This window comes from Lissotriton vulgaris, chromosome 8 (assembly GCF_964263255.1).
Source record: "Lissotriton vulgaris chromosome 8, aLisVul1.2, whole genome shotgun sequence".
Lineage (NCBI taxonomy): Eukaryota > Metazoa > Chordata > Amphibia > Caudata > Salamandridae > Lissotriton > Lissotriton vulgaris.
In genome coordinates this window covers 242653088-242680109 of record NC_141696.1, presented here as the reverse complement: position 1 = coordinate 242680109, position 27022 = coordinate 242653088, and positions in this window count along the sequence as shown.

Below are 27022 nucleotides of genomic sequence, written 5' to 3'. Positions count from 1 at the left end.
TCCATGTTTCCGTGAGGAAGGCGACGTCTGGAGATGTGGTGTTGAGCAGGTTCCAGAGTTCCACGGCGCTCTCGAAGACGAAAAATGGATCGCGAACGGGTCAAGCAAGCTACTACGCATGCTCGCGGAGCTATGCGTAGTTCGCGGAGTGCAAGTGCATCTTCGCGTAGCTCGCGGAGTGCGGCTACGCGAACTACGCCCAGGCTTACTTATCACCCTCTATACGTAATGTTATTTCGTATATTTTATGAGGTTCGCTACATCTGGTATCTGCAGTTTCCACCTGAATGTATTCATTCGTGTCCACTGTCTCCAGATGATTCATCAGAATCCTGCGAGCTATGGTCACTTCTGCTGCGCTGTCTAGCATTGTCTGTGCCCACTCTCCGTTTTTCAGCTGTGTCCTCAGTATTCTCTGCATGTTTGATTACTTTAATACTGGCTACCTTCTTTCTTGGAAATTGTAATTTTTTACTTTGAGCAGGTTCCTTGTCTTTGGACTTGGCGTGCTCTTCCCTGTGTTTTGACCGTCCTCTTCTTTCCGATTTCTGCGAAAAAGATCGAGAGGGACGTGTATCAGTATTTTGATATCTATCAGGTTTTTTCAAATTATCCCTATTTCTAAGGTTGTATCTTTTTTCAGAGGGCTCCCTTTATGGAGACTGGTGTTCTCGGTTCGGAGTTCTTTCCCTCCGTTGAGGAGACCTTCCTCTTGACTGGAATCTTTTTTCTTTGGGAGTGGATTGTTTATTTCCATCCCAGTTCTTTTTTGGAGTGTTTAGATTATTTTTAATAAATATTTTTTCTGGATTTTCAAGTAGTTGGGGTTTTACCGGTTTACCACCCAAACTATCTCTACTTAGTTCTTCATAGGATTTTTCTATGATTCTGGCAAGTTCAATTGGTTGATCTGTTATATCTGTTTCTTTCAATTTTTGGCGGATCGCCACAGATGCTGCTTCTCCTTTAATGTTGGCTAATAATATAGCCGAGACCTGCTTGAAGTCTTTTAGTAATTTCATACCAAGAGTTAAAGCAGGTTCTGGACCGTATTCATTTTGAATCTGTCTTAGTACATCTGGTATTACCGCCAGAGACGGAACACCATGTGTTTTTGTGTAGATGGAAGAAAAGACTGTGCCCAAGTGTCACAGTCCTCCACATGTGGTGCAACCCCCATTGGAAGACAGATAGTCAGAATTCTGTGTTTCTCACTAGGGGTAGTATTCGGGAATACTGCCTCTATTTGAGTTATCTTTTGTGCTAGCCAAAATGGAATTTGTTCCCGTTTTGTGGGTGTTTTACCAAGACATGATTGTTTGTTCTGTGGTGTAATTTTATTTGTGTTCCCCCGATGAGGGGCCAGCTGTGGGATGTTAATAGCTGGTTGGACTGTTGCAGTCCGCATTACATATTGGACTAACTGTCTGTGAATTTTAATTAGTAATTTTAGCTAAGCTAAAAGTTCTTTGTCTGACATTTTTTCGATGTCTGGATGTGGTGTGTAGCTGGCTAGAACCGACCACATTGCTCCTTGTCTACCTAGTGGACCGAGCCTGGTGATGTGATCATTATGTTTTAGGGCGCCTTTAAACCAGAGCAGGTGCTCTTGGTAATTTAATGTTATTTCAATCTCCTCGAAAGGAGTATATTTTTCCGGTGGTTTCTCTATATTGTAATAATGGAACTCATGTGTTGTAGCGTTTTCTCCTGGAAAGTTTGTCCATGAATAGAATACCTCTGTCTGCCGATATTCGTGTGCCTCTATCACGAAAATGACTGTACCGCCTCGTGCTGTCAGTCCATTTTCTATAAGTTTAATAGTTATGGTTTTCCTTATGTTGACCGGAATGAGGATAGCATCTTGGTCATTCTGTAGGAGACTTGTGTTGTCCTCTATTAGCTGGTTTGCTAATCTCAATGCCTCCCTATCCTCATCACTGTCTGGCATTTTACTGTCAGAAAGGTTTTTTGTTGCAGATCAAGTTTCAAGGAAACAAAAGATTAGGTGCAAAATATTTTTGGAACACTGTATCCTTCAACATTGACTAAACCAAAAACTCTACATAGGAATCTCTTCCTACTAAGTTCCGGCGGATTTTAACATTTCACCCATTCCAGATGTCTATTGGAGTGTTTACGGGAAAAAGGGTCTGTGTGAAAAAGCATGACTGAGTTACTCTAACGTCTTGCGTTAGTTTTATTGCCTTATCAAACGTTGGGCGCCATGTAGTGTAGTTCCTATTTTCCCTATAGGCCCTGCGCATTGGAATAACATAAACAGCAGTGTAGACGTAGGACTGAGGTCTTCTAGGTCTCTACTGACTATGTTAGACTTAATTTAGGTTTGTGCCAGCTAGCTCAGAGGTCACTGTAAACTTTCTTGAATGAATAGGAAGGCATCAGGTTCCCTGGCTCAGACAAGAAGGGATTCAGCTTCCGACAACCGCATAAACATGACAACTTTGCTCCCTCAGAATAAGAGTAAATCTCTAGAGTTGTGTGAAAACAATAGACAGTTATTTCACTGAGTCAGATGTGCGTTCTTAGTTTCACCAGAGTGCAGAGAAGAATGAGACCGGCGATTTCAATAAAAAGGTATTATTTATTGAGCAGTCTTCCTTCTCATGCAAGAGAAATGAATTGCCACAATTGCAATACTTAATATAAAGTAAAGTACGTACAGTAAAAGGAGTAATATAAAATAATACTGTAAAAGCATTGATATGGTTTCTTAGCCATAAGATACTTTAAAATGGATAAAATATATACATACATATTTACATAGGCTAACATGCTCAACTGGTTCTTCTAGACTACGCCTACCCCGGTGTACCTGACCTAAGCCTAATACGTGGGAAGGAGTAAATAAGTAGCAGTTTAAGTTAAGAAGGTTTGTTGTCAAGATTCTGTTCAAGAATTCTCTCTAAGGGTTTAGTCAGCACTGTACCTTTTGAATAGAATGCAGGAGGTCTGGTATCTCTCTCTCAGGATTAGATATCCCAGTCACCCGCAATGGTAGGCTGGAAACGCCGGAGCTAGATTTTCTCGGCAGGAGAAAAGACAGCGTCTTTCGCAGCGCGTCAAAGAGGAGGGGCAGCGTCCGTGGGCTTCTCGCGTCTGCTGGGCTCTCGGCAAGTAGACTGCTGCTCTGCTCCAAAATCACCACCGTGTGTTTGCTTAAGGCAACGTTGGTATATTTATACCTGAAAGGTGCCGAGTTTGACGTACGGTTTGGACATAAGACATCAATAAAGATGTCACTAAGAACTGGTCGTTCTTTCAGTGCTTGCAGGAGTTCTATTACAAATCAAAACAAAGCAAGTGGGGATTTCCCAGGTTGCAGGAGGTTTGGTGTGTCGAAAGAACTTGGTGTGCTTTCTAGGAATCCAAGGAAGTAGCTTTTGCCGTGCCTTGGACTGCAAGGGAGATTTACTAGAATATGGATCTGATTCTTATGCCATTATAGGGATATTATTGATTATAGCTGTACAAGGGCATAAAGTTGCAATATTGATTCGGGTTCCTAGATAAAACACATCAATAAGGAAGTGATGCAGGTGACACATCACTTTCCGGCTTGAGGAAGGGTTGTACACCGAAATGCATTGTTGTTACTCTGCATAAAGTTTGATAATTATCCGGCAAGGTGTACCAACAGCAAGGTCTTTGGATTGGAATGCTATGTGAGTGTCTATATGTATATACAGTAGCGTCAATGGCACTGGCTAATCCTACGTTTAAAGATTTTCCTCTAAAAATAGTAAAAATGCTTTGTCACTTTCTAGCTCAGTGTGGATGGCACCGAGTTAATTGTAATGAAGTCTCATGAACACAGTAAACAGCCTGGACTAGACTGTGTAACAGGTAGATTCTTTATTCAGACACTAGACCAGGTTAAGGAAACCTCAGGTTCAGTTGCAGGATACAAGAATATGTCTACAGGAAATACAACAAATGACTAGACAGTGGCATGACAAGTTTTCACAAATAAAATAACCATACCCGCAAGCCTTTATGACACACCTAGAGTAAGGTAAAAAGTCAAGAACCAACAGAGACATGCAACACAATATCAACAAGACTAAGCATGTTTCAAGCAACCTACGCACAGATCCATAATACACCACCTAAACAAGCACAAAACCAACAATCAACTGAAAAATAGAAATCAGTATCTCTCAAACCTCACTCATCCCCTATTAAGAGGGCATCTTGTGAATTAGCAACAGGTATCTTTGGGCCCTCACTTTTTCAATACACAATTTTTGTCTTTCGACCCTTACTCATTCCAGAACATTGTGTCTTGTCAATAGGACAACAGGTGTTTTGCAATAATGAAATGATTACGCACTTGTATAGCGCACGACTACCCGTAGGCATCTCGGCGCTTGTACGAATACCGCCGAGGAACCCTTCCTGGCCTATCCCTGTGAGGAGCCCACTCCTGGGCACCCCCAAGGTGAAGTCAGGCATCCTTAGCGTTGTGGGGGCCGTTATAGAGATTAAGCAAGCTATTGCCCAGAGGTGCAGAGTGGGACTCATGACTAGAATGGGCACCGAGGCGAGAATTATCGGGTCCAAGGAAATTGAGCCCGAGACCCGCCGAGAAGGGAATTGAACCCTGGTCCCAGCCAGACTACTGCATCAGGGTCTGCCGCTCTAACCATTGAGCCACACTTCTCTACTATAATCATTGTAGAACTATGCCACAGGTGTCTTTCAACCCTCACTCAAGCAATATGTAATGGGTGTCTTCCAACTTTCACTCATCCCAGAACAGGGCATCTTGCATCTTGTAAATAGAATAATGGGTGTCTTTCATCACTCACTCTAGCTTTATGTAATGGGTGTCTCCGAACCATCACTTATCCCCAAACAAGGCATCTTGTGAATAGTACAGGACGCGTCTTTCAACCCCCACTCTATCAAGGAGCCTCTTTCAACCTTCACTCTAGGAACAGATCAATTTCGAGCCTCACTCATCCCCTATTAATAAGGCTTTTCTACTAACTCTCCCTCTAGTAATATTTAAAAGGTGGCTTCTAACCCTCACTCATCTTGAGCCATACAAGACACACGCTCTTAATTAATGTGCTGTAATTCCATGTAAATAGACACATGCTATGGCATGCACTGCACTGATTTCTGAAAAGCAACTCAGGTTTGAATTAGTGCTTAAGTTGCCTTACAGCATATCGTGTCCCAACACGATGTGCAAAAATCAAACTTGTTTAGCAAACATGCTGTTATAACCAATGCCTGCAAATATGGTGTACAATAGTTCTTTCATTTCTTGAAGGAATACTAGATACTTCTTAAAAAAATGTTAGAACAACCACTTTCCAGTCTTCTCAATGAAGCGTTTTAAAATCCTAAAAACAGCACAGTCAAATAGTTCAATAATGTGCTTCAAGACATGCCCGAGGAAGCCTCTTAACAGTAGATCTGTCATCGTTAGAAACATCACAACACCATTCTTACTGCCTCGCTCAGAGATTCAGACAAGACTCAACTCTGTTGATGCCCTTTGTTACCTTGGCCAGAAAGTAGGAAGATGTTGCCCTAACAGTTCCACAGACTATTCCACAGTGGGCTTTGTCTTAGTCCTTACCTTTGTCCTTCCTGTGCTGTTTTGTTCTCCAAAAGTTATTTCCCAGCACATTCTCTTTGTGCAGATTCTAATTGTTTTCCCAGCACTTTTTCACTATGCTGTTTCCCCATGAGGCTGCCTGATGATGAAGGCACTGGTGAGGCATCCACATCTTTACTGTTAATCAATTTCACATTCATGAATTCTTCAATCTAGTTACCAGTGTAATGGAAACCCATGAATGCAGTAAGCAACCTTGACTCCACTGTATAACATGTAGCGTCTTTATTCACACATCAGAATAGCTTAAGGAAACTTCAGGGTTAGTTGCAGGGTACAAGAATATGTCTGCAAGATATCCCACCAGAAGAATTGGACTTGCCTGTTCAGCCTTTGGCCTCAACATTCTGTGTCATAGCAAAATTCCATGCAGCATCATACTCATGGTGGTGCAGGGACACAGAAAACAAGGAATGCACGACACAATGTTAAAAATGTTGCTAGAAAAATAGACATTTAGGGTGAGTGTCAGTGGTGTCTCATATAAAGGAGATGCTCTCCACGTAAACTTGCGAACCACCCTGCATCTTTTTTTGCATAATGTGTGCCACATTCTAAGTCTGAAAGAATACCACAGCAGCAGTAAGTTTAAATTATTTATTCTTTACAACACCATATGGATTAGCAACAGGACGGCCTACGCGTTTCGACTATACTTAGTCTTAGTCTTCAACTGGACCATGAATATATATATATATATATCCAACACGAAAGCGGCCAAGGACCCCTGCCACTCGCAGCAGCGGGCCCGGACGGGATAGCGAGTCCCTACAAATCCACCACTCTGCTTTCCAGTAAAGAAAGGACTGTCCAGGCCACTCGTTGTTCCAAAGAGCGTGTTTATTTAGAACAGCATCGCTCGACGCGTTTCGAAGACCAAGTCTTCTTTATCACGAGTGCGGGACTGCTGTTTACAAATGTTTAAATAAAGATCACATGGTATTCATGTCATACCAATGAAGATGAAAAACAAACTCGCTGGTTATATAAACGGAGCTAGAGCATGTTGGCCTGATTATAAATGCAAAATAAAACATTCTTAATGCATGAGTGTAAATATTGCTAGACAGTACATTGTGGCAAATCAAAATGAAAAACAATGTTGTTCAAGAAGCCTAATCATTTTGCCACGGTAAAAGGAATCAATAAAGCATCCTTATTCAAGACAAAGGTACATTACCCTTCGTGATTGGATCACAACATAGATACTGCCCCAGTGGGCAAGCGAAAAATTATCTCTGAAGCCTCAATCCGCAGATGTAAATTACATAATTATTGTATTGAACTAGATGACGAAGACTGGCAAATGGCTGTGTCCTCCCCAAAGGAGCTTGCGATACCAGCCCGATTGAGGCTAGTTCAGTTGAAAATATTACATAGGGCAGAAGTCTTCAAACTGTGGGGCGCGCCCCCCTGGGGGGGTGAATGGGTTCCCAGGGGGGCGCGAATGCCTCTGTAATTGCATGTAAATGAAGATGGCCTGGAAGTGCGCAATGTTTATTTGCTGCATTTCCAGGCTGTCTTCATTTACTTCAAGCCCTTGTGAGAACTGTGATTAGCATGCCATGGGGGCGGAGGTCAGGAAGTGTGCTGGAAGGGTCAAAAAGTTTGCTAAAATCAAAAGACATTTATGTATTTTTAACAACTGGCTGTTTTTATTATGATGCATAAACATCAATGATTTTCAAAGCACCTGATGCCACGTTCCCAGCAATTTTCAAAGTATCAATAAAAATGCCAGGATAACTCCAGTGATTAATGTTCTTTCTGGGGAGAGACCAGAGCTTTGTCTGGAAGTGGAAGTTTATTTTGACTCATCATAGTGCAGAAGGTTAATATGCCAAAAGAGCAACGATGAACGCCCAGAAGGCAAAAAGAGGATGCAATCAAACAACTAATAAACAGAAAGAGAACACGGCAGCGTCAAAGTCCATAAAGGAATTTGTAGGCAAACACTATAAATCATTAAACCCAGCAATAACATCGGTTCTAGATGAAGAAATAGTGGAAATTGGCGGAGAAATAGGTGAAAATTCAGGCTTGCCAGACGAAAGTCAGAGACGGTCAAACAAAGGAGAACCCCAGGAAGAAGTCAACCCTGATAACGAGGAAGTTGGGGTGAACCGCAAATCTTTAAACCAGACACTGCACAGCCAAAACCACCAAATCTCGGCGCCTCGCCTATCATCATCACCAAAGATGTTCTCACTATTGTCACTAGGGATTGAGGATCACAGGGGAAACGAAGACCAGAACCAGAGCGTTATCTGGGGAGGCGCACCAGACCAATTCCAACAACATCAACCACTGCAAAAATCCCCAATACATCAAGAAAGCTTAAGGACAAGTCACCCAGCAATCCCAGTCAGAAATACTACACAGGACTCGGTGCCCTCTGAAACGCCTACATCATCACTGATGGAGTTAATCTTGTTAATGCAGAGAGCACTCCAAGGAATCCTGGAAGTAACCCTCTCAAACAACGGAGTGATGAAAGCACAGAAACAACATCTAAAGAAAATAGAAGAAGAACTCGGAGAAATAAAGAGCCAATTGCCAAGTAGGGTAATCCCAACAGATATAGCCCCACCAAATGAGGAAAGTGACAGGATAGTACCGGAAGAAGAAAGCTTGGTAACCCTTGAAAGATCGCCTAAACTCGCAGAACAAACAGCAAAGGATGCAGCAAAATCTGTGGAAAATGTGTATATTTCAAGAAGACCTATGCTGATAAAAAGGCGTGGAGGATATGTCACACTCGGGACCAGGAACAGGATAGGAAAAACCAGGCAAATGAATCATGCAGGAATGAGAAAAGAGAAGGAAACAATGAAGGGAAGGGTGCAGTCAGGACTAAACGCCTCAGCCCCAACATTTATAACACATAGACCCGCACAGGCAGAGGCAAAATCTCCTATGCCCCATAAAACCCAGAGAGCATCAAAGAAAAAGCAGACTCACAGGGAGACAATTGAGAACCCCCCTCCACCCGTACGACGAGACAAAGAGTAAGGTTAATGGAAGAACGGGCCATTGAACAAAGGACTATAAGACCACAGATACACGAAGAACCAAATATGAGAAACAAAGGTCGGAAAGGAGGGAGAACAATCACCAGTCAACAGGTGAAAGAAATAAACATGAACCTATATGAGAGAGCTGATAATAAATGGTTATTTCTGGACCTGATACCAGCAGGGAGGAAAGAGAAGCTGATAAGAAATACTAACCCCCCGAATAGGGCACAGATTTTGTCCGCATTTGCAAAATGCGGCAGTCTGAGGGGGATCGGTACTAAAGACCTCCAGCATGTTGGCTTTGTAGAAAACAGGCAGGGAAAGGAAATAACAAAAATCACCCTATATTCAGACCTGGTAAAAAGGGCAATCCTGAAAGCCACAAATGAGATAATGCAACAGGGAATAAGGATTATCCCAGAGAGAGATATAGAAACCGCAAAAGATAACAATTTCTTTAAACAGCATGCCGGGCTTCAGAAGAGACAAGTGATTCTCTACAAAGAAACAAAAGGTGATCGAAGCTCTCTGAACATTGTAATTGACAACACAGGCAATGACTCCTCATGGGGTAACTGGTCGTTACATAGCACTCCCGAGGGGGAAAGCATTGAAAGGAATACAGTGGATACAGATGATGAAGGTGGTTTGAGTGACGTTGATTAGGACGGAGGGGGTTCGCAAGAACTAGGTCTCTTATCCTGGAATGTAAATGGGCTAGGCAATGAACAAAAATGGGAATATATAAAGGAAACCATAAATAAAGTAGACATTGCCTGCCTGCAAGAGACCTGGTTATGCGACGATACCCCAACCCTTGACGGTTATGCCCAGATACATCAGCCTGCCATAAAGAAAAATCGTGGGAGGCCCTCTGGGGGACTGTTGACATTGGTATCAACAAAAATAATGAGGGAAATAAAACTGTTGAATACAAAATGTAAATGGGTTCAATCAAGTAGGATTGAACTCATGACGGTGGATCTAAACTATAAAATGTTGATTTTATTGAATGTATACATGCAGTGGGAAAATGGGGAGGAGTATGAAAGGGAAATGAGGTTTTTTAAAGAGGATGTAGACAGTACTCTAGAAAATTATCCCACAGACATAATAATGATATTGGGGGACTTCAATCACAAACTAAACCCAAAAAAGGCTGACATTTGGAATAGGGAACAGTTAGAGGTATACGGAGTAAACCCGGCAAAGTTCCCAGCTGGGGAAACTTGGAAACAAGACCTTGATTTAATACATACCTTAGGAGGCAGGGGTTTTCACTGTGTAAACGGTAGAACAGAGTCAGACACACCGGCAGGAAAAACGTTTATCCAAGGGCAACAGAACTGCCCAATAGACTATATATTCCTGCAGGCCTGGAATTTCCACCAGATTAGGAACTTTAAGTTAGACCAAAAAGAGGTGAGTGATCACAAACTCCTACATATAGTAATATCGGGGGGTAGGAAATTACAGAGAGAAACAGTGATTAACCAGGAGGTTGAGTACCCCAAACGAGTGACGACACGTCTAACTGAGGAATATATGGAAAAACTGAAGGCCATGCAAACAAAAATGGCAGCTGAAAATTATGAGAATAAAAACTGGAATGGTTCATTGTAAAATTAGAAGAAGTTGTTCAATGCCTAAAGATAAAATTAAAATGGGAAAATCCCATAAGGGTAAAACAAACAAACCGTGGTAAAGGGTTGTCTGTGGCGTGCCAAAATAAGAAAAGGGAGATAAGAGCAGCACAAAGGAAACAAAAAAAGAACTTTAAACAAGAGAGACAGGATCAGATAGCTAAGCAGAAAAAAGAATTCAAGCAAATGGTACTCTCTGCAAAAAGGTTACACAAAGAAAAATGCTGGTTAGAACTATTAGAAGCCATAGAGAATAAAAATCTAAGGCAGTTCTGGCAACTAGTAAAGGCTGCAGCTGGAACAACAGAGGGTGAATTAAATTGTGTGGTGAGTGAGGCAGCATGGGATACGTACATAAGGGAACTGTACGGGGCAAGGACTCCCAGAGAGGAGATGGAGATCAAAACATGGCAAGATATCTCAGAAGACCTCCTAGTCAAATTTAATGAAGAACAAGTTGAGCTCACAATAAAAGAACTTAAGCAAACTCGGGCAGCAGGCCCAGACAATCTGCCTGCAATAATTTTGAAGACCGAGGTTAAATGGTGGGCAAGATTTCTTGCCAAGATGTTCCAGGTAGTCCTAAAAGAAGGAGTAATGCCTCCAACCTGGAAGGGGGCCATAATCAGGCCGATCCACAAGAAAGGGAGCAAAGAGGCGCCAAAAAACTACCGGCTGATTAATCTCCTAGATATAGGAGAGAAAGTGTTTTCTAAAATTGTATTGAAACAACTGAATACATGGGTAAATGAGTGCCAAATAATTCCCACAGAACAGGGTGGATTTAGAGCGGGCCACTCGACAATAGACCACGGGTTTGCCTTATGGGCGATGGCGAGGAAGTCGACGGAACAAAATGGCAAGTTATGCTGCTGTTTCGTCGACTTCAAAGCAGCCTTTGATTCTGTGGATCGGGCCTGCCTATGGGAGACACTAAAGAGGTTAAATATCCCAAAAGACCTCCTGACTATAATAAAAGAACTACACAGGGAAAACTGGGGGCAAGTAATTAAAGATACGGGGGGCTCCCTAACTCCTAAAATACCCATCTCTAATGGGCTAAGACAGGGCTGTGTGCTGGCCCCCCAGCTATTCTCGATCTTTCTGTCAGATCTCCCGGCATATCTTGAGGTGAAGGGTAGTGCCAGCCCTAAAATGGATGGAAACAAGATACCCTGCCTATTGTACGCGGATGATCTGGTGATAGTAGATCAGACTGAGAGAGGCCTCCAAAGGAAGCTTAATGCCTTTAATACTTACTGTGCCAGTAAATTTCTAACTATTAACCTGGATAAAACTAAAACCCTATGCTTCGGGAAAAAGTTAAGCAGATTCAGTTGGTACATAGGTGATCTTAAATTAGAGACAGTAAATGAGTACCGATATTTGGGTATATGGTTCGATAGGACTCTAAATTGGAATATCCATTTGGAAACGCAAAAAGCAAAGGCACTCTCCTCCATATGTGGCCTAAAAAGGTTCAATGGGGATTATGGTGAGATGTCACACCGACCAATGCTTAGAGCCTTTGACGCAATGATCCCCCCCCCAAGTTTTATATGGCGCAGAGATCCTTTATTTGAGCGGTAAGGGATCTTGGGACGTGATAGAGGGGAATTGCATAAAAAGGCTCTTATCACTTCCTCAATCTGCTATGATACAAGCCATCAGAACAGAAATAGGCACAAAGTCCTGGGTGATATTAACCCAGATGGCTGTGATCAGATTTTGGAAGAGATTAGAAGACCCTGAAAGTAAAAAAGTAGCATACTGGTGTCGTAAAGAAATTCAGAAAAGCGAGCTAAATTGGGCAAAGACCAGTAGGGAAAAATTGAAGGGAATTTGTAATTCACTTGAGATCGAGTTGGACCTGAGATCATATCAAATCCCTAGTACCAAGGGCGATCTGAAGCAAAGGGGGAAAGAAGTCTCGAAATTGCTTGATATAGGCTATTTAACAAAGAAAAAATCAGTGGCGCATATGTTAAATGCGTGGTCCCTTGATAACTGGTTCCCCTACCTTGATAGATTACCCAATCGTGGATACAGGCAGAGATCTTGAGGCTTCGAATTGGGATCAATCCATGGCTAATAAATAGAGACCTTAAAATAAAAATGTTAGATCAGGAAGGTTGCTGCAGGTGTAATTTGAGAACTAAGGGTGACCTGCTGCATATCCTGTTAGATTGTTTGACACTCCTAGAACATAGGAAACTTTGGCTGCGTCCAGTCTTCATAAAATATGATGTAAAAACAAGGTTACAGGCGGCCAGCCTCTTAACAGAAATCCCCTATATCGATATTGTAATTGCCCTCGGGAAATTCATAAAGGTGGCCCTGAGTGCGCTGAGAGCCAAAGAATAACATGTAGTACTGTATGGTTTTTAGCGGAATGAAATTGTTCGGAGTGATAAGAATGTGAATATGTTTTAATATACAAAATAAGTTTTAAGATAATTGTAATTTTTACTGATTTTGTGCTTTTGATAATGGTGTGTATGATCTTTTTCAATGGATAAGTTTTTAAGAAATAATAAGTGTATGAATTTAGGGTGCATACTACATTCTGCGTTATGCTCACTGTATTGTTTAAAGACTATGGTCACAATAAACATATGTTTTGACTTGACTTGACTGCTGCACAGAACATGTCTGATTCAGATCACAAAGTACATACACTATAAATAGGTCAATTGGTTATGGTTTTTCTCAGAGAGATCTTTTTGTTACTTGCAGTTTAAAAGTTAAAATACTAATATATAGCTGCATGCTATTAACTGTCACCAAAGAGCTGCATGCAAACTGCAAGGAATATATTACAGCTACATATTTTTTTGACCAGTTTTCCTTATCCTAGTATTGCAAAAAGGGTTCATTTGGGTAGAAATCAAGTCTTCTTATTAAAGAAAACCATTCACAATGGTGTTAAATTTTAAATTCTGAATGTGTGCTTTTCCAGACCAAGGACTCTTAAACTATACTGCCTACCAGTATGCATTACATGTCACTTCTACAACTTGTAGGCCGCTGTCTTATGTAACATTTCCCATACACGGATTAACACTTGTATGATTGTCTCCGTGCAACGTATGTGTGATGTAACGTGTTCTGACACCTTAAACTGGTATGAGTGGCACTATAAAACTAAATTAATCTAAAAGACAGTGGTAATGGAGACTTGGGGGGCATTATCAAATGGTGGTAGTGAGGGAATCCGTGGCGAAGTGGTCATTGGGGGGTGAGGGGGGCGTCACCAAACATTGTCGCACAGGGTTCCACCAGGACTAAGGCCGGCCCGGAGGCCTTGATTACAGAAATTTCCTTAGTCCCGAATCTTGTGGTAGCAGTTTTTTTCTGCTTGAATCGTGATTATAAGAAATGTGGTAATACAGAACAACAGTGTTGGTAAATTCAATTGTTATTTCCTATGAGGTTTAAATGCACACCACACAAGGAGGGACTTGCAGGACACTGGGTGAATTGGTAGGTACTGCCCTCTTCACCCCGGGAGATTTGGGAGTGGTAATTGTTTCACAGCACTCAATTCACAACCAAGCAGTTACTGTAGGGAAGCACTGAGCCTACTAGCCAACTCTGGTACAGGGACAATAGGCTTCAGCAGCAGGTTAAGCACTGGGAAAGAGCTGCAGTCAGAGAAAGAGGTATTAGTTATAGAGGTCAAGCTCATCAAAAGGCACCAAGGACGAGTTTAGAGGTAACAGGGAAAAGAGCAACGGAAAGTAAGAGGAGAATGGTGGCATGAAAGGAAAGCAGGCTTGGTTCAGGGGCAGATAGACTGATTTGGCGCAAAGAAATATTGGAGTCAGGAGAAAAGGCAAAAGAGTTTGTCACTAACGGAAGTTGTCAAGATGAAGTTAAAGAAGAAATTGTTAAAGGAGGTGGGAATTGTTTAGCGGCCAAGGGAATAGTTAATGTTTGTTGGAGTGCTGTGAGGGCATATTAATCTGAGCGGCAATAAGCAGATGGTTTTTTTTTTGTACCTGAGCTCAAACGGCCTTATGACAACAGCAACAAGGTGTACGTGGTGATCCAATCCCAAAGTATGTTTGGAAGATTAAATGGCTGCTGAATCCACGCTCAACATATTTAAAAAACATGGCAGAAGACCACAAAAGAAGTGAATTGTGCAGCAAAATAAACCGCAACATAGATAGAACTAAGTTCACTTAAAAACACAAGTATGCAACAAAATGTATTTGTCTTCCTGTACTGCACAATAAAGCAGAACTTTTGAAAAGACATAAATCTGTCCTCCAGAATAGAATGTTTGTAAGTACTAGTTTACAGCACTGAAGAATTGGATATGCAATACTATGCAGCAGATGATGGCTAACGTAACAAATGCAGTAATATAAGTAGCCTTTTTTTCTTTAAAAAATGCCATTCATTAGTGAAGCAGGTACTGCTGCCAGGTGTATAAGTGGCCACTGCTGATTATCAATAGTTAAGCAGATGCAGAAGGACTGGGGCCTATGGGTTTGAGGGGCCCACTGCATCACAGTTATTACTGTCTACCTTTAAAAAAGAGGCATGGGAGCTTATTTTCCTTTTTAGCATTAGGACCGAGGGCACCTTTGCAGAAAAAAGGGAGACATGGTGTGGGTGTTTTATGTTTTTTCTGAAAGGAACAGAGAACCTCATTCAAAATCGAAGAGATCGGCAGGCATGGTGGGGAAGAGGTGAAAGATGTAGAGGAGATAGCCTGCTACTCAGGACTGCTGTTATCAATAATACAGCAGGTGTAGTTGCATTTGGGTCCAAGAGTGTGAGGGGCTACAACACCGCAAAATTGGGGAGCAGTATTTTTTGGGACCACACATGTTTTTGTTTGATGCATTTTCTGTTTTATAAGTATCATACTTAGTGTCGTTAATGAGCTATAGAAAAAGTATTCCTGAAATCATCTCATAAGCCCGTCCCTTGCACACAGCCATGTCCCTCCCGCTCCACCAATCATTGCCTTAAAGTTTTGTAGGGGGGCCCGATCTCAAAACATTTTGCTTAGGGGGGGACTCGGAGCAAAAAAGTTTGAAGACCTCTGACATAGGGTTTATATACAGGTCCACACTTGGCCCGGATGGGACTATCTGAAGAGGGGTTGTGCAGGCGAGGATGTGGATAGGTGGGCACGTTCCTCTATATCCTCTGGGAATGTCATTATATGGTGGATTGTGGAGATCGATACATGATGTTATGAGAGAGGTATTGGGGGTGATGGTGCAGCCGGGGTCTAGGAGATGTCTCCTTAATATCCGTGGGAACCCCACGGATCTGGGTACAGCACAGACCAGGTGGGCCACTTTGGGAGCAATGATAGCGAAACGAAATATAGCGCAGCAGTGGGGATCCAAGAGGTCGCCCACGCTTGATTAATGGAAAGAGAACATGGACTGGTGTATGTTCCGGGAGAAGACAGTCTATCTGGCCAGAGGACGTCCTCGTAAATGGGCTTCTGTTCGGGGATTGTGGAATCGATACAGGGGGGAGATCTGTGTACCACCTGCTGACTATAGCCTGGATGTACCAACATCCCCGTGACCCTTGTATGTAAAAATATTTTGCCCCCCCACCTTTTCTCTTTTCCTCCCCCCAGGTATGATTCATATGTGAAATGAGATGTGGAATGTTTAACCTCTGTTCTGTGCACTCGCTTGTAATGCCTTGTATTAACAAAAAGAAATATAAAAAAAAAGTCTTGGGGTGATTTGTCAAGGGTGGCCGAGAAAAAAGGGGGGTCTCAAAACTTTTTTCCCCATGCAATTTTCCATAGGGACCGTTAATGGCAGCTACAGCCCTGACTGCTGAATGGAATTACACCAAATTCGGCAGAAAGGTAGACCTTGGTTCAGAGTCGTGCTTTTTGCTTAAATGGTGTAAATCCCTTCAGTAGTTCCTGAGAAAATCAAAATCAAAATCACATATATATCTATGGCCGCGGTGGATCCGCGCACCCTAAGCGCACCCTGCTGATCACAAGCTGTATTCTAATTGGCTGTCAACACTCCAAATCAGAAGTGTTGGCAGCCATCTTGTGCCTCGGTAGAACCGAGGCACAAGGAACCTAATTAAAAAAATGCAAAACAGGGGCAGGGTAGAAACACCCTGACCCCTAGGCCAGCTCAGGGGGTCCCACAAGGACCCCCTGAGCAGGGTGCGCGGATCTTGCCGATAAAAAAAAACAAAGCGCGGGCTCCCGTGCTTCAATGCTAATTAGCCCCCGGGGGGCCAAATCCAGGGGGCATTTTAAAAATAAAGTGTGGTGGGGGCCCAATACCCCCCACACTGCCCCAGGGACTGCCACCCCTCAGGGCGGAGTATGAATAATTGCAGGGGTCCATGGCCCCCCGCAGCCCCGTGGACCGCCACCCCCGGGGCTTAATAGTATAATTTTGGGGGGCCCCTAAGGCCCCCCAGCCACCCAGACCGCCACCAAACGGGCTTAATATTATAATGTTGGGGGGCCTCTAAGGCCCCCCTGAGCCCCGGGGACCGCCACCCCTGGGGCTCGACTTCATTGAGATTGCTGGGAGGCACACTGCCCCCTCACAACCCAGGGGACCGCCACCCCCCAGGCTTAATATTATAATGTTGGGGGGGCCTCTAAGGCACCCCTGAGCCCAAGGGACCACCACCCCCGGGGCTCGACTTCATTGAGATTGCTGGGGGGCACACGTCCCCTACCGCCCCGGGGACTGCCACCCCTGGGGCTTATTTTTCGTTTAAAAAAACGCTGTGTGGGGGGCTTGAACCCTCCCACACGCACGCCCCGGGGACCGCCACCTCCCCGGGGCTCTAAATATTAATTTGTGGGGGTCCGTGACGGACCCCCAAGCCCCGGGGACTACCACCTCCCCGGGGCTTTGAAGATGTTGGGAGGGGGGCCGCGCGGCCCCCCTCCTGGAGCCTTGTCATGGCCCTGGGGATCGCCACCGCCCAGGGCCGGTTCCTGCAGTGTCCTGGGGTGCCCCCCCCGGGACACTGCTGTTTGCAGTGACAGAGCGGGAGCCTCGCGGCTCCCACCCTGTCATTGCAAACTGCTTTACTTCATTGAAGTGAGAGAAGGGAAACCTGCTCTCGCTTCAATGAAGCAAAGCAGATTGCTTTTCCACATGGGGAGCAACATGTTAGCTGCTCCCCATGTGGAAAAGCAATGCCGGCTCCCGCAGGAGGCGGAGAGCTGGCTGGGACCATGGGGGGATTGGGGACCCTCCCACGGTCCCCAACGAAGAGGGCCAGCCCCGGGGGATGGGGTCCCCAGGGCTACAACTGGCTCGGGAGGGGGGCCACGTGGCCCTCCTCCCCAAATAATTACAAAAAAAAGAGGCAGGCCAGTCCGGGGGATGGGGTCCCCGGGGCCATAATAGGCCCAAGGAGGAGGGCCACGTGTCCCCCTTCCAAAAATGTTAAAAAAACAATGGTCAGGTCCCGTGGGATGGGGTCTCCAGGGCCAGAAGTGGCCCCCTTCTCAAATTATAAATAACATTTAAAAAAAAAAGAGAGAAAGGCCGGCCCCGGGGGATGGGATCCCCGGGCCATAAATGGCCAGAGGAGGGGGGACACGCAGCCCCCTCCAAAAATTAAAACAAAAGTGGCATGCCCTGGGGGATGGGGCCCCCGGGGCGATTATGGCCCAAATTTGAGATTTTAAAAAATAAATTAGGGGGCACGCCCTGGGGGGATGGGGTCCCCAGGACCAAAAAATGAGAAAAAGAAGGGGGGCCCCTTCTTGCAGCGCTCTGCAAACGCACCCCCTGGCGTGTTTGCAGAGGGTGAACGAATTCCCCTTCAATACTGGGGGTCCCTGGGGGGCAACTAGCCCATCAGGAACCTCCAGGATGCGCCAGGGGGCTGTGTTGCAGAGAGGTGTTCTGAGGCCAGGTCCCTTTTTACAACTGGTGCTTACTGGAGGTAGCTGGTGGGCTAGTTGTTTCATAATATTTTTGCTGACAATATTTTGTCATACAATCTCGCTAAAGCATTAAAGACTGCTTGTAATGTAGAGCAAAGTTCAGGAATGCCAAGGAGCAAGGAGTACCCTTGATACACATATGTTCTCAAAGCCCTTATGCTGAGCCACACCCTTGAAATGAGTTTCCAGGACAAAACCTTTTACTCCCCATGGTAATCCTTAATTATTAATTTACATATCTGGCCAAACTAATAATATGGACATCAAGGTTTAGTATGGCATTCAGGATAACACTTAGGTACACTCAGTTAAGGGCAGTTGGAACTCTGATAGGTCCCTTAAGACCAATCAAGATTATTCAATAGTCCTGCTTAAAGCAGAAGAGAAATAAGGAGGAATTCTGTTTTAAGATGAATTAATGAAGATTAAGTGACTTAAGGCCATCTTGTAAATAAGGCAAAATAATAATAGCCACCAGAACGTCAAAAAAGTGAAGTTCTGGTGGCGATAACCCCTTGTAAATATGCACCTTAGAGTGACAATTTCTCACGAGTAAATTCGAGCAATGAGGTGCATGGACCCGGCTAAATATCAGAAATAGGACCCATTTGAGCAATGAGAAGCTCTCAAAACTATCTTTATATTGGTGCAAAACCTTTGAAATGGAAAGGTTGCACTTGCTTTATAATGAACATTACATCTCTGCACAGTTTGCGGCAGTTTATGTTATACTATGTATAATACAATTTTAAAACAATGTGCGCATGCACAGTTCTTTCAGTCACAGGCTGGGACCTGGTAGCACTATAAATACAGAAGTCGGTATGCCACACTGTGCCAACAAACAAAATTATTTTCCTCTCTGGTCACAGACAAAACATTTTCAGTGATTGCATTAACCATTTGAGGTTTCATAACATTAACACAAAAGAATGCATTTCCCACCAATTTATTTTAACTTGCATGAGTCATCATCTTGCACTTGAGTTGTGAGTTTTGTATGCAGTTGCCTAAAGACCAACACTATGGCTAAAGGCTGACTTGGTTCAGCACATTTATGCATTATGACCTCTGCAGTTTCAGCAACTATTTAAGAGGGGCTTTAATAAAGGACATCCGAGAAGCTGACAGATTGGCTTTTTACAGCTGCAGGAAAATAGCCATATAAAATTCATGGCAAAAATGATGTTAATACAATTTATTCTCTGCATGAAACATGGTAACTTCAGCATGCCTCATTAACTGTGTAAACTAACTGGAACTGCCAGCCTAGTGCGGTTAAGCACATGCTGCAAAGATGGATGAACTTCAGAATGCAGAGCCTGTAGACTAAGTGTGCGTAAATGACTCACCTGAATGCTACCACTGTCCACAAGGGCTTTGCCAGGGTAGCTCTTCGATGCCTTGCTTCGTCTTGAGCTGCGTGTTCGTTGGCCAGGTTGGCAAGACAGACATGGACTGTAACAGCGTGCGGCAGATCAAGGGCATGCGTAAACAGAAGGAAACCGGTCCAGGGATGCTTGTTTCCGGTCCAGGGAGGACCCGGTTTGGCAGTTCGGGCTGGACTGTTCCTATAAGGAGCAGGGTCAAGACTGATATGCATATGGCTGTGCCCAAACTGGGGTGACGTAGTGAGCAAAAGAACAATGGATTTAACCACAATGTTTTGACTGGGGGTGAATATTTGAAAAGTCCAGCATTCCGTCCATCATTTGTTGACGTAGCACTTTTCATATGGCTATTCCAAGACGTGGGCCCCTTGCTCGCTATGCAACAGGAATCAAGCTACCATGACTGATGAGGGGTTTTACTCCAAAACTGGTCCTAGAATGTTTGTTTCCGGTACAGGGATGACTGTCCATCATTTATTTCCACAGCACAAAATGGAAGGAGAGTCACAGGCTGCATCTCAACTTACTCTGAAGTGTCTCACTCAGGTGAGTCTAAGATGCATTGTATAAGTCATTTCTGGGAGAGTATTCTCATTAAATTTAAACCATTCACATGATTTATGTCTGCTCCAATGAACAAAATGTATGCTACTTTGTAATATGAGATAGAATTTGAAATTTTTAGCTTTTCATCTTACAAATTAGCAAATTATTCACACCTTTGTAGGGTTGCTAACAGTCAACCATGGGGTAGAGCTAGTTTATTAAAAATCTCAAACATGTAGGTCAATATTGTAAATTCAGTGTCTGAAGGCATTTTTTACACATTTTTCTCTACAGGTATAACTTTTTTGAGATTGAGATTGGAAATGGAGGGTCACTGTTGCCATCTGTGTGCTGCTGTCCTCAGTGATTTACTTTCGTTATTGAGTATTCTCAGAAACACTGGGAAGTATTTTTGGACATTGTGGGGCATATGTATGAGCCCCTTGTGTCGCCGGAGCATCTCTTTTAGTGCACAAACCTTCAAATCATATCTATTAGGCCATGCAAAGCCACTTTGCGTGGCTTTGAATGGCCTCGTAGATATGGAGTAAGGCAAGGCAGTGCAAATCACTGCGCTTCTTTGCTTTTTTCGCTTGGGAGGCATTCCATGGGCATTGCAGTAAACTTGTTCCCATGCAGTACCCATGGAGTTTGATGCTTCCCCAGATAGCATGTAAATCTGGGGAAAAACCAAAACCTTGTGCATCCCAAGGGGAGGCATAAAAAGATGAAATAATTGTATTTCTCCTCGTTTTTTTCCTGTTTCCATGTGTCATGCCTCTCAGAATTGATTTTGTGCAGGGAGGTCCCCATTCCTCCACAAAAACAATCCTGCCGACAACACAGGCACCCTTGCACCAGCTGAACTGAAGGCCTCCTAACAAAGGCCCTGGCACTTATTTTTCTACAAATTAAGCAATGCTGAAAACAGGTCTCAATTTCTACTATCAGAGTCAAGGTGTATCATCAAGTAGTTATGAGGGACAAAAAAGTCAAAGACTGTGAGGTATCATTGAGCAATGTTGCACGAAATGTATATTTAGTGAAGAGAACAGTCTGCAATATCCTAAGTATATTTGGCAGTAGGTTTGCAGTTTTGAACAGCACATTTCAGAGACGTTTTCATCTTTCAAATTGGGGTAGTACATAATTGATATCTCTATAAACTTTGAGCTTAGTACTTTTCAAAGGGATTGGAAACGCAATGAGAAAATAAAACATTTCAGTATGCGCTTATGGTTAGCACTCAAAATCAATTAGCATTAAAAGGAATGACTGCAGACATGATCTATTGACAGCATGCAGTTATCCTTTGAGTTTTGTGATGATCAAATCAGACAGTAAGGGTGAATGTCCACAACCAGCTCAGTGGCTGCAAAACCCCCAACATTTTAATTTATCATCACAGTGTTCTCTTTGATTTCACATTTTGCCAGAGATTGTAGGCCCTTAATTAACCCCTTCGATGCTCATGACGGAACGGTTCCGTCATGAGCATCGGTCGAGCTGTGCTCATGACGGAACCGTTCCGTCATGACCACACCCATTTTCAATAGAGCCCAGCACCGGCGGTAAATCTGCACCGCACGGATGAGGTTAAGAGGGGCTCATTAAACTGCAGTTCTGGTTATTATGAGGGACAAACAATCTGACCTCAAAAGAGGGAAATCCTCACTTTCCCTCCATTCTTGCAGCATCACCCGCTGAAAACCCCAACCGCCCATATAAGCCCTGGATACGCTTATTTTTGTAGAGCATAGTTGGATCGAAGACACGTGTATCGAGGACATGTGTATATGGGAGACCTTGTGTAAATGAATTCTAGAAATATATGCCAAATAGAGGCCCATTTTATGTTTATTTTTTATTTTTTGTAAATCTAGTGCTGATGAACACTATATGCTGCAGTGTTAATCAACCCTTTATGGGTTGATTCTGGTCTGGAGTGATGGAGTATGGAGTGATAGGTCTCAGTTGACAGATTGGTGGCAGGCAATAGGATCATTCTGTGACCAAATCCATAGAGTTAAGACTTCTCTCAATAAATGAATGGTATTCTTGCTTGCTCTGCACATGATTTGTGTCATATATTATAACATAACATAACATATATGGTGTCACAAGTTGGTTTAGCATTTGTGATTTATGATATTTCTTTTTGAGAGGATGTGGTGGTAACAGTGCGTAATTAACGACTGACAAAAGAGTTGAGGGGAGTTTTCCACCTAAAATCATTAGGAAATGAAGTTGCAAAGAAATTGACATTTTCTGTGTGGTTGGCTGATATGGGGGCATATGTATCAAATGAATTTTGAGTTGCAAATGCTGCGATTCACAAAAAACAGCGTTTGCGAGTAAACATTCACAAAACCCGATGTATAAGCAAAATTGCATCGCAATCATAAGGAATCGCAAAATTTGCGATTCCCTAATTTTGCGTGAGCATTTAAGCAATCGCAAATTGCGATTCCTTAAATGCTATGTATCAAGCACCCGAGTTGTGCGATTTCTTCTTAAGAAATCGCAAATTACCACCAACTTCAAGTTGGTGGTAATTTGCGATTTCTTTCAATAATGCACTTTTTGACATTTTTCAAAGTGCCATGTGGCGCACATACATGCCCTTAGGGCATGTATGTGCGCCATAAGTGCACACATGCTCATTTCAGGGGCGCATCAGGGTGTCCTTATGACTCCCCTGCACCCTTGAAATTATTCTCAATTTGTGATTCTCAAATTGCGAATCGCAAATTGAGAATGATGTCCCATTTATTACTATAGGCCTCATGGTCCATAGGAATGAATGGGAAGGTATTCCTTAATTGCGATTTCGCAATTTGATAATCGAAATTAAGGAATACTAAGAATTCGGTAAATATTTGCGATTTTTTTAATACTTTCCGTTTTGCGATTCTCAAATAGCGATTCTCATGGCAGTTTTTATTTAAAAATAATTTCGAAAAGCAACAATAAAAATGTGAAAAGGAGAATTGACAGCCTGGCAGCACTTTACAGCTGCCAGGCTCTTATAAAAAAGAAACAAAAACACGGAGAGCCTATCTATGTATGTATTTGGAACAAAAGGTCAAGCCAACTTACAGCTAAAGCAGTCTAGTGAAAACCAAAAAGATGTCTGAAGCTGCGGTTCCTGTAGAAACTAGGAAGTGGTTGATGAGAAAAGCATGCATTGTCAAAACCAATAGGTTTGGCTGCCACCATTTTGGTACTGCCAATGTTTATTATGTTTGTGTTTTTAATGTGAAGACGTGATACATTAGCAGACTGGTAGCAGTGTTGTAAAAACAAACATTGTCTAAAAGCCAAAATCTAAATATTTGTTTAAATCAAGCTTATTTTTTAAATCAATCAATCAATCAATCAGTGACACTTATAAAGCGCGCTACATACCCGTAGGGTCTCAAGGCGCTGGGGGGGTGGGGGGGGTGCCGCTACTGCTCGAACAGCCAGGTCTTCAGCTTCTTCCTGAAGGAGAGGTGGTCTTGGGTCAGGCGCAGGGAGGGAGGGAGGGAGTTCCAGGTCTTGGCGGCCAGGTAGGAGAAGGACCTTCCTCCTGTGGTCGCTCTTCGGATGCGGGGGACGGCGGCGAGGGCGTGGTTGGCTGATCGGAGGTGGCGTTTGGGAGCGTAGAAGTTGACTCAGCTGTTGAGGTAGCTCGGGCCTTGGTCGTGTAGGGCTTTGTGTGCGTGGGTGAGGAGGCGGAAGGTGATTCTTTTGTTGACGGGGAGCCAGTGAAGGTCTCTCAGATGTCCGGAGATGTGGCTGGTTCGTGGGATGTCGAGGATGAGTCTGGCTGAGGCGTTCTGGATCCGCTGGAGTCTCTTCTGGAGCTTGGCTGTGGTACCGGCATAGAGGGCGTTGCCGTAGTCCAGTCGGCTGGTGACGAGGGCCTGGGTGACGGTCTTCCTGGTCTCGGTGGGGATCCACCAGAAGATCTTCCGTAGCATGCGTAGGATGTTGAAGCACGCCGAGGAGACGTTGTTGACTTGCCTGGTCATGGAGAGGGAGGAGTCCAGGATGACGCCCAGGTTTCGTGCATGGTCTGTCGGTTTGGGTGCGGTGCCCAGGGCGGGAGGCCACCAGGAGTCGTCCCAGGCGGAGGGTGAGGAGCCCAGGATGAGGACCTCCGTCTTGTCCGAGTTCAGTTTCAGGCGGCTGGTCGTCATCCACTCGGCTACCTCTTTCATCCCTTCGTGCAGGTTGGCTCTGGCGGCGGCGGGGTCGTTGGTCAGGGAGAGGATCAGCTGGGTGTCGTCGGCGTAGGAGATTATGCTGAGGTTGTGTTTGCGTACGATGGCCGCGAGGGGGCTCATGTAGACGTTGAAGAGGGTGGGGCTCAGAGATGATCCTTGGGGGACGCCGCAGATGACTTCGGAGGCCTCTGACTTGTATGGTGGTAGGCGGACTCTCTGTGTTCTTCCGTCGAGGAAGGAGATGATCCATTCCAGCGCCTTGTCCTGGATGCCGATGTTGCTTCTTCAACAGAGACAGACCTGCTCTGTGCTACTGAGACAATACGGAAGAGAGTAGATGAAGGACTAACGACTGAACTGGTCCTATTAGACCTTAGTGCAGCGTTTGATATGGTGTCACATAAGATGCTTATACACCAACTTAGGAGAGGAGGTGTGGGGGGAGCTGCGTTGGACTGGATGGTATCTTACCTTCAGGGAAGTAGCTTCCAAGTGGCACAATCTGCATACACCTCAAAAACCATCACTCTAGCACAGGGGGTGCCGCAGGGCTCAATTTTGAGCCCAACTCTTTTTAATCTGTATACAGCCCCCTTAGCTGGTATTGTAGAAAAACATGGAGTATCAATTGTGTCGTATGCCTATAATACCCAGCTAGTGGTCACGCTGACAACCAACTCACCGCAAGCAGCTAACAGCTTTGCAGCCTGTCTGAAAGATCTGGCTGGGTGGATGTCAGGCAATTGCTTAAGTCTAAATGGCAACAAGACTGAGGTGATGATAGTAGGAAATGCTTTATCAATATGGTCTCTGGCATGATTGCCAACTATGCTTGGCCCAGTCCCAACCCCAAAGTCAGAGGTAAAAAACCTGGGAATATGGATGGATTCAAAACTATCTTTTGAAGCCCAGATCAATAGAACAAGAGGGAAATGTTTCGGAATCTTTCAAATCCTCAGGAAAATCTTAGACATACTTCCTATATCATCAAGAAAAACCCTGATCCATTCTCTGGTCACAGCAAGAATGGATCATAGGGATGTGCTGTTGCAGGGAGCAACAAAAAGAGGATTGCAGAAGTTGCAGTCCATCCAGAATGCAGCCGCGCATCTGACCCTGAACCTGCCAAGAAGGGCACCCTCGGAAAACACAGTAAAGACACTACACTGGCTACCTGTTCAAAAACGTAATACATTGAAGGCATTATGTTTAGTCATCGCATCTTGCAAGGGAAAGACCCAACCTATTTGCATAACCTACTCTCTGTATACAAACCAGAACGTCAGTTAAGATCTACCGGAACACATCTGGTAAAAGTCCCAAGGATAAAAAGAGCTCATATGGGCGCAAGATCGTTTAGCTATCTGGCAGCTAAGAGCTGGAATGAACTACCCATGTCCCTCTGGAAGGAACCTTTAGAGAAGATCTTCTGAAAGAAGCTGAAAACATGGCTTTTTTCACAGTAGATACAAAACTACCTATGAACTGCAGATCAATAATTTTTCTGAGAATTATCTGAGCTAATCAACAGTGCAGGGACACACCACCTAATGTAACCAGGCGCTCTATAAATCTAAATGAACTAAACTAAACTAAACACTGTAGGAAACTACTTATTGTGAGGATGCGCATATTGTACAAGAGCAGAATGCCACTACTCACAGTCAGGTAAGCAAATGACTGAAGTGAGATGACCCTGTGCCCCATACTGCATGCTGCACTGGGAGGATGTGAAATGTGAATTACAATATTGTAGACCAATGTATGAAGAGGGCTCACTGAAAGTCCCTCTAAGTATGTAGTGTATATATATTTTGACTAAAAACAAAAGGTCTTGGATAATGCCAGAAATAAAAATAAAATTGGTTCATAAGAAGGTTCATATTCCTGTGAGTTTTAAAAAATCATTATGAACACTGCTCCTCACTGCCTATGTGTTTAACAAGATGTTAACGCGTTACAGGCTTTGAAACAGAAATGCAAATATTTTCACAATCGTTTCCTGTGAATGGCCATGGTTTTACTATTGTCCATTGCATTTTAATGGAAATATCTAAAGAAAATTCAATACATGTATGATACAGACTCACAGATACTGACACTCAAGAAATTCTGTTCGGCAGATACAGACCATATGTTATAAACACTGTTAGAAAGTGGATTATTAGTAGTGACTCACCACTCGTAATAAAGCCACAAACACAATAAAAAGGTTAGAAAAGGTCTCAGTAATGTATTCCCTTGCTCAACCCTTGATAGCTGCCAATGAGCAGGCAGGCGTAACTTAGGAGGCAGGTGTTTAAAGCATTTTAAAAATCAATACATTTAATGAGTAAGACGCAACACCCAAAAAAACATCCCACTGCAATTTATAAAACTAGATTATATGTTATGGACAAATATATACCAAAATGACATAAATCCAATGTAGGGAAATGGAGATATGAATTTGTAAAAAATAAACACTTTCTGGTGCTTAAAAGCATATAGCGCCACTTTGGGAAATCTGGTTGCGCTTGACCGGGACAAAGTCAAAGTTTGAGGCTGATCGCAATGCAGCCCTGGTCAGATACACTAAGCGGGAGGACTTGGTCAACGTGTTACCTTCACAATTAGAAACTTTTCTGGAGC